Source organism: Nannospalax galili, unplaced genomic scaffold (assembly GCF_000622305.1).
Source record: "Nannospalax galili isolate Female #2095 unplaced genomic scaffold, S.galili_v1.0 scaffold842, whole genome shotgun sequence".
Taxonomy (NCBI): domain Eukaryota; kingdom Metazoa; phylum Chordata; class Mammalia; order Rodentia; family Spalacidae; genus Nannospalax; species Nannospalax galili.
The window spans coordinates 815384-828766 of record NW_008349291.1 but is presented as its reverse complement, the minus strand read 5'-3'; the positions used below and the strand labels follow the sequence as shown (position 1 = coordinate 828766).

General features: G+C 41.7%; 1 pseudogene; it reads left to right on the top strand.

Moving 5' to 3' along the window:
• The first annotated feature begins 6968 nt into the window (after positions 1–6968).
• On the top strand, positions 6969–8041 carry LOC103744844 (annotated as a pseudogene).
• The last annotated feature ends 5342 nt before the right edge of the window (positions 8042–13383 follow it).

Below are 13383 nucleotides of genomic sequence, written 5' to 3'. Positions count from 1 at the left end.
AAGGCGATTCAAAGAATTGTCCAGAGCCATGTTGGTGAGAATCACTTATGTGGGCTTCAGATGGGGGCCAACCAAGATTGGAGAGAAATTAAGGAAGACCAGAACAACATTGGCTACAGTCCCAATTCCGACCTGGAAAAGCAGGAGGATCTAAAGAGTCACTTCCTCAGTGGCCTTCATGGCTTCATTCTGAGGAGACACGGGGAGGGCTTCAGTGCGGCCTAGAGTGAAGACCAGGGGGTGGGGGTGGGCAGTGATGATGACAACTCTCCTCTCAACTGACTAAGCTTGTAAATTGAGTTCGAGACTTTTCTTTGAGAAGGGGGACACTGTTGTACCCACCACAGGAGGTTTTCTTGGAGACCAGTGTATTGAGAGGAACTCAGAATACAATCTCGCTACAAGATTGAAGTTGTATGAATGTTACAAATGTATCTGAGCTGGTCAACAACAAACATAATGACAATCTTAAAATATATATGTTGTGCATGAAACTCTGAAAAGTAATGGAGAGTAAATTGTTCCATCACTAGAATTCAATATCATTTTTCATGTTATTAAAATGTCTTAAGAGGGGCTGGAGAGATGGCTCAGCGGTTAAGAACACTGACTGTTCTTTGCAGAAGACCCGGATTCGAATCCCAGAACCTACATGGCAGCTAACAACTGTCTGTAACGCCAGTCCCAAGGGATCCAACAGCCTCTTCTGACCTCCACGGTCACTGCACGACATGGGTGCACTCATCTACCTGCAGGCAATACATGCATACACATAAAATAAAAATAATAAATAAAATTAAAAAATATGTTAAGAAATACAAGTTTATATGCTGCCAAAAATTATGGAACTGAATGAAGTAACAAGAAAATAAGTTGCCAGTTTTTGAAATATATTTACACTATTCATGAATGTGTCAGAATACAAAATATTTGAGTGTTCTGATCACACGGATGACTCTAGATTTCCACACATACCCTATTTAGTCTAGAAAAAAAGTATTCCCAGGGACCAGGGAGTTTCATTTATTCATTATCTATATCTTAAATGCTAACAGTTAAGATCTTTGACAAGATTCCTTCCCTTAGACACACAGAGATAAACACTATCACAATTCAGTCTTTTGTGCAGAGATTATTTTAAAGGGTAATTACTGCGGGCTGTGTTTTGTCTGCACCTTTACTTGGTTTTTCCCTTTATGTAGGAAAAACCAGACTCCAGCCATCAGCTGACAATCTGCCACAGCCTGTGACGGTGTCACGTTAACAGTCATTTTCATCTGAGTGTTAGCCAGTGAAACAGACATTTCTTTGAGATAAAAACAGCATTACCATAGTTTAGAGAAGTAGTAAGATTTCCAGAAACAACATCCTAATTGTTAATGTTGGATCTCTAAAGCTCTGTACAGTGCAGAAGAGAGAAATTAATTTTATGAAGAAGTCTACAGTTATAAGAATCCCACCTGTCTGCCCAGCCGTGGGAAGAATGGAGATATCCACAGGAATTTCAGACTAGCAGCAAACACAGTTATTGCAGAAACACAGCTCAGAGTCCTTTCCCACTGAACACTCTTCTATCACTTTCCTGAGACAGGATGTAATAAAGTGCTTATGGGTCCCATATATTCTGTGGAGCTCTGTTCAGGAAGTTTTCAACACTGGTTGGTCTAGGACACCAGTGCTTAATAAAGGATCGGGGTATCTGGACTTGATCTCCCATGGAGAGGCCATTACCATGTCACTTGGTAGTGTCAGTGACAGCGTCTACATGGAGAATTTGGGTCACATTCAGTAAAGAGCGAATTTTATCCCCAGAGCAAATCACCAGGTGCAGCTTCTGCTGTTTAATGATGATGTTTGCTAGTTAGTGAGATCATAATGTGCAGTAGAGCAGAAGCCAGAAAAAGTTTTGCACGTGTCCTTTGGCAGAATCTAAGTTCTGAATTGAGGTTGTCAGGAGTTCTGCAGAGACTTACTGGAGGGTGGATCAGAGATCTTTTTAGTATATTTCCAGTGAAAACATTCCACAGATATGTTTTTCTTTTCCAAAATCATGCTGACACCAAGTCCTTTCATAAGGACTATCAAACATGACCTGGGGTGTGGAATTTCCTATGAACTGAGTATGTTATCCATTCTTTTACATGTGCACCAGGACTGATCAGTCTGCAAAATGTACCAACTGAAGCCAGTGTTTCTCCGTTGGACCCCTTGTGTGATCCTAATGTCCACATTTCTTCAGGTAGATTGTAACTTGTTTTCTGAGATACCCAGGGAGCCTTGTGTACCTCAGAGATCTATGCGGCTGTCCTCCTTTCTAGAGAATCTGTCATAGAAAGAAGCGATCGTCGACATACAGGTAAAGATAAGGATTAAACAATAATTAAAAAATATAGAACAGTAGGCATGAAGAGGCATGCCTGTCATCCTAGTATCTGAAATTTAGGAAGAGGATTATATGTTTGAAGCCAGCCTTTAGTACATGACACTGAATTCCAACTTTTGCTGGATAGCAATATATTGCCTCAAAACAGTCATAGATGTAATGTAAGAATTCTGATTGTTTTTCTTTAAAAATTTCATAGATAGGCTGACTAGACCTCAGTGGATGAACTTGCACTGAGGGACATCTGGGGACACTAATTTGATTCAACAGGCCTTAACACAATGACAGAATGCATAAGTTCCAGTGGGGAGGTTAATGGGAGGATGCCCATGAGGAAAGGGGTGTAACAATGATTAAGATGTTCTGTATGAAATACACAAAAGTTCAATAAAAATTACAAAAAATTCACAGATGCATAGAGTGTGTCTTATCCATCCCTACACGTTCACTTGGATGTCCCTGACCCTTCTAATATTTCTCTTAGATCTTCATATCCTCTTATTACAAGTTCAGTTAGTGCATCCCATATGCTTATGGGCTTGGGGGAATTTACTGGGGCTTGGGCAGCTTACCTGTGGCCACCACCCAAAGAAAAATAATTTTTATTCCCCAGGAGACATCTACTAACAACAGTGCCCCAACTAGGGGTGGGGCATCCCTCTTCCCACCCTGTTCCGTGATGGAATTTTAAACTGGTTGATCATGTGTAGGTGTTGTGTAGGTGACCACAACTTCTGAGTTTTGTATGGGCAACAATCATGTCATGTCCAGCAGACAGCATTTCACAGCACTCTTCCCCATCTTCCAGCCCTTAAATTTTCTCTGCAAACTCTCCCATCATATCCTTGGGTGGGGTGTTGACATAGATGTCCTACATATGGCTGGGCGTTCACAGTCACTTTCTTGGCAATTTGGATAGTTATGAATATCTTCATTATATACTCCTCACTTCATTAGGAAGTTTCTCTGAGCAGCACTAAAAGCACACAAAAGCTGCACATACAAGTGTCAATATTTAGGAGGCAGTTTGACTTGACTGTTTAACAAAATAACATCAAAGGATTCTTCCCTTGGGTTTACGACTTTCCTGGTCATGGATTTTGGTCACGTTCTCAATAGTAAGTGTGAATTCTTCCCTGTGGAGCAGGCTTCAAATCTGATCAGGAGAGTGCTTGGTTATACCCCTTCTTGTTTTGACACCATTGCAGCAGCAGCTACATCTTGTAGGTCCGAACTATAGTATTTAATGTTCAGCACCGGGTAAGACAATCCCTACACCCAGACATGCAGGGACTCTGACCCAGAGTGAAGTCAGAAATGTAATAGTTCTCAATCTCCTACCTTGTCTCCAGACTTCTGTTATGCTCAGGGACTCCAACTGTTCCGATCAGAGTTCTGTGATCTATTTCCTTGTCATATCCCTCAGATGTTGGAACCTGAGGGGAGTGTAACTGGGCACTGTGACATCATAGATACATCCAGTCCATCACCCACTCCCAACCTCACACTGCTGCTCTCATTGTCCCAAGTCAGGACGCCATGTGAGCTCTTGCTTCTAGTACGATGTACCCTATGGACTTGCTTTGTGAGATCAAAGGTTGTGCCCACCCTAGCCAAGTGGGGTTGTGCCCACCCTAGCTGATCACACTTGACAACAGGTAGAAATCTAAGCACGCATTTCTAAAATAGAACTGCCATCTGACCTGAAGTCTGAGGACCTGAGTTTGGTCCCTGGACTCACATGGTATAAGGCAAGAGCAGACATGTTGTCCTCTGACTTGCATGTGTATGCCATGGCACACAGACAGAAATTTAAGTAACATGAAAGGAGATGGGGGGAGGCGAGAGGAAAAATGCATCTACAAAGTCACTGTAGGAAGAGAGGGTTAGAGGCTAATGGGGAACAATTAGACTATGACACAATCACCTGACTCCTGGTATTACATCAGAATTTATATACTCACATATAAGAGATTGGTGCTACAATTCACAAATGAGGGAGAACATCGCTTGCTTTTCTGTGTTTGTGTTACTTCATTTAGTACGACACTCTGTAGCTCCATCCACTTACCTGCAAATTTTATGATTTCATCTTTTCTTACTGATGAGTAGAACTCCACTGAGAAAATGTGCCACATTTTCATTACCCATTTGTCAGTTGAGGGACATTTAGGTTGTTTCCATCTCTTAGCTATTGTGAGGAGAGCAGCAACAAACATGGATATACAGGTATCTCTACAGTAGAATGAGTCCTCTGGGTATATGGCAAGGAGTGGTATAACCAGATTATAAGGTAGATTCATTTTTATTTTTGGAGAATTGAGCTAGTGTGGGTGCAAGGGATCAGGACGCAGTGGGTAGGTCTGAACTGAAAGTGTAGTCCAGAGATCTTGGACAGAAACAGTAGGAGCGAGCCTGTGCCCAAAGCTAGAAGGGGCACTGAGTAAAGGGAGAGAGTGGAGCTGCCCAGGATTCAGGGGAATCAAGGCACAGTAGGCAGGATCTGACTTACCAGAGGAGTAGGAATATCTGTGGCGGGCAGATCAGGAGGCCAGGGGCAAGATGGGAATGGGGCAGCCTGTGGACGATCTAACAAACTATGCTGGAGGATTAAGCTAGTCTGTGTTAAGAAGCTAGTCCAGATATCTGAGGCAGAAGAGCAGAAGCAGGTGCCTGGGCCCAAGGCTAGAAGGGAGACGGGGGTGGGAGGGATGGAGCTGCTCAGGGTACAGGGAATCAAGATGCTAATGGGAAATATTGAATTCGGGTCTTACATTTTACAGACTGAACATCCCTGGGTCACATGTAGAGGCGTTTGGAATATATTTACTTCCCGGTAAGTATCAAACTCTGGATCAGCATTGTTTTAGGAAAGTGAAAGAGTACTGTGGAATGTACCCACTGACAGTAAAGAACTCCTGCCCGGGTCCACCCTCAAGTATGTTTCTCCACAACTGATTACATCATTTCAGAACTTAGATTCTCCCAAAGGAAACACAGAAAACCCTTTAACTTCTGTCCTATCACTCATTATGATCTCACTAACAAATATCAACCTTAATCACCACAAGTTGCTCGTAGCGATTTGCTCTGGGGATAAAAATTGCCCTTCATTGGAAGTGACCCAAACTCTCCATGCAGACCCTGCCAATGACATCACAGGTGACATGATAACGGTCTCTCTCTGTGGGACATAAGGTCAAGTAACCTGTCCCTTTATGAGCTCTGTATCCTGGGCTTACCTCCGTCCCCTGTACAGAGCTCCACAGAAAACGTGGCACAGGCAAGGATTTTCTTGCATTCTGTCTCAGGAAAACCAATAGACAGAGGAGATGTTCTGTGGGAGAGGAAATCAGAGCTGAGTTTCTGCAGTTACAATGTTTGATGCTACCCTGGGATCCCGGTGAGTATTTTTGTCATTGCTGTCATTGAGTAGGTAAGATTCTTGTAACTGTAGGCTGTTTTCTTAAAGCTCACTTCTGCCTTCTGTACTGTACAGATACTTTGATGTCCAAGACTCATAATTAGGATTTTCATCTCTGGAAAGCTTCCTGTTTATTTATGCCATTAAAACTTGTGCTGTTTTAATGCAAAGAAATTTCTATTTTAGTGATTGGCACTTGGATAAAAATGGCATTTAATGTGACATCTCCACAAGCTGTGGCAGATTTTCAGCCGACGGATGGGGTCTGTTACTTTCCTAGATAAAAGGCAGAAGCAAGTAAAGACGCAAACAAAATACAGATATGCAATAATTAACTTTTAGAATCTGTCTGTGGGGCTGGAGAGATGGTTAAACAGTTAAAAGCACCAGCCTCTCTTGCAGAAGACCCAGCTTTGAATCCTAGCACCCACACGGCAGCTAACAACTATCTGTAACTCCAGTTCCAGGAGATCTGAAGCCCTCCTCTGTCCTTTGTGGATATTGCATGACACAGATGCACTTACATACATGCAGGCGATACACTCATACACATAAAAATAAAAATAAAATAAATTAATTAAATTTAAAAAATAACCTGTGAAAGGGTGGAATTGTGATAGTGTTTATGATTTTCTCTGTGTCTGAACGAAGCTGGTTCAGGATCAAACGTATTAGCATAACAGTTAAGAAACAGTAAATTACGAATGAATGAAATTCCTTGACCTCTGGAGCTATTTTTTTTCTATACTGAGTAGGATAAGTGTGGAAATCTAGGGTTATCTGTGTTACCAGAACACTCTGACTTTTACAGAAATATCTTGTATTTGGTCATGTTGATGAATATTGTGAAAATTTCTCAAAAGCTGAGAGCTCATTTTCTATTTAATTCAGCCCCATGATTTTACTGGTAGCATATAAATTTGCACACAGTACCACCAAGAATGGTAATGAATTCTAAAAATGGGACCGTGCTCTGTCACTTTCTAGGTTTCATAGTCAGAGCAAATGATGTTAAATGTATGCCATTGTGTCGTTGACCAGCAGAAATACAGTTACAGCATTCAAACAAAATCCAGTTGTAGCAAAGGAAAGTACAATAAGCTCAAAATGATATTGTGACTTCATGTCAATGCCTGGTTTCAGGAGAAGCTCCAGTGGCAAATGCAGGACTTTTCATTTAGGAGAAAAGTCTCCAAATCAATTTGCAAGCACAGTCGATCGAGAGGAGTCTTGGGAACACCACTAGCCCAGCTGATCTTCACTTCAGTCTACACTGAAGCCCTCTCCATGTCTTGTCAGAATGAAATCCTGAAAGTCACTGAGGACCTGGCTTTTCAGGTCCTTCTTGATTTTCCAAGTTGGGAATGGCATTGTAGGTAACTTGATTCTGTTCTTTCCATAATTTCTCACCAAACTTAACTGGTTCTCGACAGAGGCCCACACAGGTGATTCTGAAAATCACAGCTCTGGCTAACTTCCTTATTCTCCTTACCACTGTGTTTCCATCAAATATGATTTTTGTTCCAAGGAGGCCTCTGTCTGACCTTCAGTGTAAACTTGAGTACTACATTCACCTGGTGGCTCGAGACACAAGCTTGTGCTCCATGTGTGTCCTGAGCATCTATCAGTTCGTCACTCTTGTTCCTGGGAATTGGGGTAGGGTGATGCTCAGGGGAAGCGCCCAGGGCACTGTTGGTTATTCCTGTTGCGCCTGCTGGCTGTTCAGTCTCTTAGATAATATCTATATTCCCATGAAGGTCACTGGTCCTCAGAACACACTCAACGGCACTGACTTTAAAAGGAAGTGGATCTTCTCCACCTCTAATTTCAATATAGGCATGGCCTCCTTGCGGTTTGCTCATGACACCGTGTCCATTTGCCTCATGGTGTGGACCAGTGCCTCCATGGTGATTCTCCTGCACAGATACCACCAGAGACTGAAGCATATTCACACCCCCAGCCAGGCCCAGTGAGGCCACCCTGAGACCAGAGCTACCCACACTATTATCTTGCTTGTGGTCACCTTTGTGAGCTTTTATGTTCTAGACTGTATTTGGTTTTGTTTAAACATGTCAGTTATGAACTCTCATCTATGGCTGAGGTGTGTCAGTGAACTTTTGATTACAAGTTTCCCCACTGTCTCTTCCATAATATTGATCATTAGGGATCCCAGGGATCCTTGTTCTGTTCTGGCCAACCACAGTCAAAATGCCAAGCACAGAAGACCAGCTTAATAGTAGTCATATATACTCTATTTACAAGGTGAGCTTCATGGCTCATACCTGTAATTCCATAGCTGAAGAGCCACTATCAGGAGGAGGCCTGAACAGAAGGCCAAGCTTTACTATGCAGCGAATGCCGGGCCATTTGGCGACACAGAGTAAGACCTTGTCTCAGCCATCTCATGAAAAAGGAAAATAAGAAAATTTTACTTCCCACAGATAAACATAATCTTAGAAAGTCAATGTTAGACTAGTGTTGTATTGGAGGATCTTCTCAGTCTATAGATCAAACTGAAGCAGATCCATTTTACTGATAAACAATTTCCCTCTACCAGAGTAGCTGACTCAAAGAGATTTTCCTTACAAGTGTTTTCAAGGTTCCCATAAGGTTTATCTACATATGGATATGACTAGTAACTAGTATGTATTGATACATCATTCTATATTGGCCTAATTAATTTTACTTCAGAAAGTGGAGAGATATATTTGTTATAAGTTATAACTCATGTATCCATTGACGCCATTGTGGCATGAACTTTTATAGAGGAAACTAAGCAATCCCTGATTGAATTTAAGGCCTCCTCTACAAGAGCAAATCTGTTTCTATTACTGCAAACTTGATCCAAATCCATGAGAGTAGAGGTCTTAGGCACTATGGGAAAACTTAAAGACTGAAATCTAGCTGAATTGACATACCATCAGACCTTTTCCTAAATATCTATGATTACACCCATAAACAAAGGCTACTCTCAGTATTAAACAGCCACCTCTCCTTGCCATGAATGGAGGTTCATGGAGAGAACCATGATGGTACAAGATTCTATGACTAAAGTACCATTGAGAGCTCAGCCCCGGACCAGGATTTTATAGCATCGCCTTAAGGCTCAAGGAAGATTTCTGAAGCTGATGTACAAAGAATTTAAGAACAGGAATACAAGGAGGAGGGCTATGAGATGCCACCTCCTAAGGACAGCATGACCATGGCAATCATGAACTCACAGTGGCTGTGCCTACTTGCACCGGATCTGATGAAGTCAGGTTCTTGGTAGATAAATGCACTTGCCTCAAAGTATGATGACATGCATTGGTGGAAGGAGAAAACCAACTTATAAGCTGTGTCCTGACTTCCATGTATGTATGCACATACACAAAAAGTAACTAAACGTTTTAAACATACCAAATTTGTTGGTTGTTTTAGGTATTTATTATAGACTGCTGAAAACTCTATTATCAATAATTTCTGGTGGACACTTTAAACATGTTTCAGAGCAGTACAATGAATCATATACACTCAACACACCATGTGTGCTGTTTTATTGTCTCAGCAGCAAAAGCTGTGAACTCAGGAGCAAGTCCAGAATGTAGACTCCAGATCTGTTAGTGACCATTTCATTTTTCCACTTCTTTTGTGGCTAATGCATAACTTTCCTACATTGACTCATTGTTTCTGAGTCATGAGGACACTGGATAACTCTGCATCTTCGTTTAGTATTTATTTCTCTGTATTCTTCTGACAATTCCTACAGTGATTTCATAAGATCATTGCCTCCTGAATGTATAACTCTTATAATCAGAATAAATTAATCTGACTATATTTCCTAAAATAATCTTCTCCATGCAAATGTGTTTAGATGAAGCTCAATTTTAACTCATATTTACTACACATGAGTCTGAATCAAGATACTTAGCTTAATACGTTTGTAAAACACAGAGCTGAGTAAAGATTCAGAAGTAGTTTATAGACTCAAAAGTAAGGAAAATGTAATGTAATTCCCCCAGGACAACTGGTTAAATGGGCAGCATTATTGTTTGATGTAAACTAAGAGGATTAGATGCTCCTCAGTGAATACTTAAGAGCCTGAATATTCAGCAAGTGAGAATGTGTGAAATTATTGATTACAATGATCTGATCACATATTTCTTCTTGTAAATTAAGAAAAGATATGGGTTTGGTAGAAAGGAGCTGAGGTGGTTTATTCTTCAAAGAGCTTTATTAGGAGCATTGTTAGCATCAGGTCACAGTCATGATGAATCTCTGAAGAGAGAAAGCCTTCAGTTCCAGGAGACAAAGGAGTTTCTGACTCTCACTGGTGTGAGGGATGGAGGGGGATAGTTTCATGCCGAATGATATAAACTGACTATGTGTCAGGAGTCACTGAGGAGGGAATGATATAAGAATCAAGTTGTAATTCAAGGTTGTCTTGAGCCTGGGTATCAGAGGGCTTGACTTGCAGAAGCAAGAGAGAGGGAGGGAAGGGCTGCACAGTCACAACAGGCTTTGCTTGTCTCTCTTTTTGAGGAGAGGGAATTCAAGGCCTGTATGTCCTGATTTTTGGCAGAGAGAACAGCAATCAGAAGATCTGTGATCTAACATTTTATATTGAAAATTATATCTGCATATCCAATAAAAACATCAGTTTGGAAGGTATTTTGTATCTACTCTCTAGGATATAATGACGAGGACTCCGGTGTTAACAATGGAATCGTTTGCAAATTTTAAAGCTTTTATTATTGGTTTTTCTTGTGAATTTCATACAATATATTTTCATAGAATGTATTTTATCACATTTAGTCCTCCTCCCCATCTGCACCCTCCCTTATTATAGTCACCCAATTTCATGTACTCTACTATATATGTATGTGTTTCTCTAACTTTTGAAAATTTGATGAGTGTTGTATTTGCATTATTTTTGTCCCATGTCTTCCCATTCTCTCTCAATTTCTTGTCATGTTTTGATTATTATTGTTACATATGCATACTTGCATACATACATATACATACACGTTGCATAGGACGTTCCTCCAACAGGCAGACCATGGACAGAAGCCATCTTCCTAAGCTTGGTTGCACCTGCTTGCCTAGGATCATGACTGTTTGTTGACTGTTAGTCTCAGCAAGAAAGGAAGGCCGGGAGAGTCAGCCACACCTCCCAACCAACCGTGACTGTAGGTGGACAAGGAGGAGGGACTAAGGGTAAATAAACTGAAGAAGCCAAGAGGAGCCTCTCTTGTCATTTTGTGTGATTGTGGGGAAGCCACCATCCATGCCTAGACGGAGACTTTCCAGTGTATCCTTAGGAGAGGGACACCCACACATCTGTAAGTAAGCCCAATAAACTCACTCAGGCATTACTGAGAGAACTAAGTACGAAGAAAGCAATGTATGATGCCCAGTTCACCGGGCCAGATAGGATTGTGTTTGCCAGAGATTTAAAGAAGATTAAACAGAGACTTTGGGATTGTATGGAGTTTTAGTGGCTTTGCTGAGTTCCTCAGTGGGGCAGAACCTTTATGAAGTAGGAGAGACTTTGGAAGATTAAATGGCTTAGAATAGCATGTAAAGTGTCTCCTTAAAATGATAGCACAACACAGAAAATACAGAAAAAAGAGAAGGCAGAGAAAGAGGTCTGTCTGGGTTATTCAAAGGCAAATGTGGCAAGATTTGTGTGGAGCTCAAGTTTCTAAATTAAAGAAAAACTGACAAAAAGCCAAACTCTGTGCTAAGGAGCTTCTGGAAGGCTTTAAAACTTGAGGTGCAGTTCATAGAAGGCATCCATGATGAAAAATGCAGGTGCAGACAATAAAAACTGTCCCAGGTGTGGAAAAGAGCCCACCCCCAGATTAAGCAGGGTGCATTTCCCTCCTCTGAAAGATTATGCTAGGAGTGGAGACAGTTTGACCAGACAGGCCTCCCATAGCAACCAGGTCTTGGCGATTGAGAGATAATAGGCATGGCTACAGCCATAGGTCAGGCCTACCTTACCCAGGGAACCACAGATGAGATGGGCAAGAGGGTTCCAATTCCTCCTTGGTCCTGTGCAGAACCAGGCAGCTTCAGCCAGCCCTGAAGAGTTTACCATGGATAGAGATATGAGGAAGGCTCCATGTAAGAACTCCAGGATACCAAACAGCTCCAAGAAAATGAATAAAGATAGTAAAGAGCTAACTATGTTAATGCCTCTTATTCATGCTATTGTACCCAACATGGATCTGTTTAGAAAACAATTGATACAAATGGATAAAATCTTTCCGTGTTGTGTTAGACCTTGTTTATGTTTGATTTAGTGCATACTGTTAACTTCTGAGTGTTTTGCAGATGTAGAACTCATTTGAGAGATATCAAGTACACCCAAAGAGACAAGGATGAAAAAGATCCATATGAGATACAAGATCCTGGTGCAGTTTTGAAATTCTTGAGAGTTTTACGGGTGGGTAAGACACAGATGACACCCACTAGGATGATTGGGAAAAGTCTACGACAGCCTGGGCCCATAGATGCTAAAGAATAAACAAAGGTAGCTTATGCAAATAAAAGCAGAGGATCCCAGAAACTGTACAATTGTTAAATGAAAATTACAATTCTGGGGGTGGGTTGTTTCCCCATGAGTTGTTAGCCCTGGACACCCCAGAGGTCCCCCAAATGAAAAAGGCTATTGCCCCTAGTGTCGGTTGCATGCCAGAAGTAGATGGTAAGACCCTATTGCTGAAGACACCACATGATTTGAGTACAGGAAAGGGAGAAATAAAGCTAGGACTAAGCTGGACACTCCCAGGCCACTCAAATGGCTGGTGGTTGTAGTGCCACAAGGTGATATGTAGCTGTGGGAGAATTGTACCCTACACTTCAGCTTAATGATGGACTCTGCATGGTGCACTATCAATGTGTCAAGTGAGATGTGCCAGTGCAATAGTGGTGTGACAAGTATGTGCACAACCAATAAATTTCCAATTGGATTTAAGGTACACTCTTTGGGGAGGAGCACATGTCTGGTACTGAAAGCCAGGTCAACCCCAGTGGCAGGGGAAATTATAAGCCACTAGAATTTTTTTGTTCAATGGATGTGATGAACCTGCTAAGGTGCCTCCCAAGCATTTGTGTTTATGCCCATAGGTTATGATCGCTGTCAATGTCCATTTAAATGTCTTCTTATTTCCTGCTTCTGCCTTTTCATTTGTGTTTTATATGTAAAGGAGGATGAGCCAACAGCCATGTCCTGAAAACAGATAATATAAAGATCTAAGTGTTCAGTATCTTGTCATAGTGGGAGGAGATCATCCTACATCTATGTCACCCCCTCCAAGGTGCAAGGGACTCTTGCAGAAGAGGATGGTGGAAAGATTGTAAGAGCCAGAGGAAAGGGTGGAGTGTTGCATAGGACTGTCCTCTGCCAGGAAGACCATGGACAGGTGCCATCTTCCCAAGCTTGGTTGCATCTGCTTGCCTAGGATCATCACAGCTAAGCTTGTTGACTGTTACTTTCAGTAAAAAAGGAGGGACAGGGAGACTCAACCACACCTCCCAACCAACCAGTTGGTTATAGGTGAAGGAGGGGGCGGGACTAAGGATATATAAT